Source organism: Octodon degus, unplaced genomic scaffold, assembly GCF_000260255.1.
Source record: "Octodon degus isolate 3935 unplaced genomic scaffold, OctDeg1.0 scaffold00548, whole genome shotgun sequence".
Classification (NCBI taxonomy): domain Eukaryota; kingdom Metazoa; phylum Chordata; class Mammalia; order Rodentia; family Octodontidae; genus Octodon; species Octodon degus.
This window is the reverse complement of record NW_004525124.1, coordinates 10,549-12,306: the sequence shown is the minus strand read 5'-3', so window position 1 is coordinate 12,306 and position 1,758 is coordinate 10,549.

Here is a 1,758-nt window from a genome sequence, read left to right as displayed (position 1 = left end):
TCAGAGGTAAGGTTAGATTTCAGAACAGAACTGTGGGAAACCTTTGCAATTGCAAGCCAGTTCTTTAGCCAAGCACAGTTCTTTGGCCACTGCCTGCATAAAGATGGTTGAACAATGTTAACTGGTACAACATCACTTGGTAGAATAAAGAAAACAGGTGCTTATGCCTTGTAAATGGGTCTTTACGGGATGACCACCAAGATGCTACCGGGGTATAAAGAGAAAAGTTCCCAGGAAGTAACGGAGTCCAGGTCCCTGAGTATGAAGAGTTGGGTGGTCGTGGTCACCACGTCCCTTCTCCAGAGTAGCTTGGAACAGATAAAACCAGCTCCTGAACTGTAGGACCCAGGATACTGGGCTATGAGCCAGCAAGTGACAGAGTAGGAAGAAATCCCGATGCTTTGGATGAACACATCTCTGGAAATGCCATGAGGTTGTGTTGGAGAAGGGGTGTAATGAGAGTCAAGGCAGTGCCACATGGACACCTAGGTGCAGGACTTAAAGTATTGCAGAGTGGCATGGTGTCACTATCCCTTTCAGGCAAACAGGGAGATGGGCAGAGAGGAATTGAGTGAGCAAGGACGTGAAGGCAAGATTCCTTAGGGAGCAAGACATGGGGCGTGCTGTCTACACATTCCTGGAATGAGGTGTCCAGGCTGTTGTCTGGCTTCTCCTTTCTACTAAAGGACGCCGTCTCAGTTATCATGAGTTGATGTTCTATAGGCAGGCAGGGGGCACCTGTGCTTGGCTAACAAATTAGCTTGGAATCAGTAATGTTTCCCACAGTTCTCTTTTGAAATCTAACCTTAGCTCTGAAATCCACTATTATGCCCAGGATCCCTGCCTCACAGGATGCCAACGTCCACTTATATTTCTCCTCAAAGCCTGAGCAGGAGCCTCTTCTAAACCCACCGCTACCCTATGACTGAGGAGGCCCTTGTGGCATTTTACAGCCAGAACATCTTGTGCAAGAAAGTGGCACAAAAGTCTCCAGTGATCTACTCAGAGCACCATGTCCTCTGTGCAGCTATGTGTGCAGCATGTCTATCCACCCACTGGAGGCATCAGGCCCTGCTGGCTTCTGGGATGTTTATGGACCTGGTGACCTTTTTTAACCCAGATCACACACATACAAGGGTAGAGGATGCTGCTCCAGTAGAGGAGGAAGTGATTCTTGGGAGCCGTGCATTAAAGCTGAGCACTGGACCTCCTTGCCTGGCATCCCTGTCCTGGACATAAATTTGAAAGGACATTATACACACAACATACCAACATCTACTGCTTCACAGGAAGACTATCCCTCATGGCCCCAAATCCCTTGCTCCCATAAAGAACTTTTGGAGTTGTGCAGGAAATTCACAGTGGCTCCCAGGTCAGGGTGGACTTGTGGTGGACAGTGTGGTGTCTCTTGGTGGCTGGTGGACAGTCCTTGGAAGACATCGCCTGTATTCACTGCCATCTCTGGGCATGATAGTGCCATGCCAGAGAAGACCTCCTCGGGTCTTCTCTCTGACTTCTATTGCCTAGTGTCAAGGTGTGGCTGAAGCTCTTCAGAAATGAACTCTGGAACACTTGGTGTTGGTTGGGGCCTCATGGCCAGGCCAGAATCCAATTCCTCCTGAAGGACTTCTCTTGAGTTTCCAGGAATTTGGGGGTTTGTTGCACCCTGGCCTAGGAATATCTCCTCTAGGACAAACATGTTGGGGCTCCTTAGTTTTTGTGTGTGTCTCCTGTGTGGGCCTGGGAAGACCTACTCTA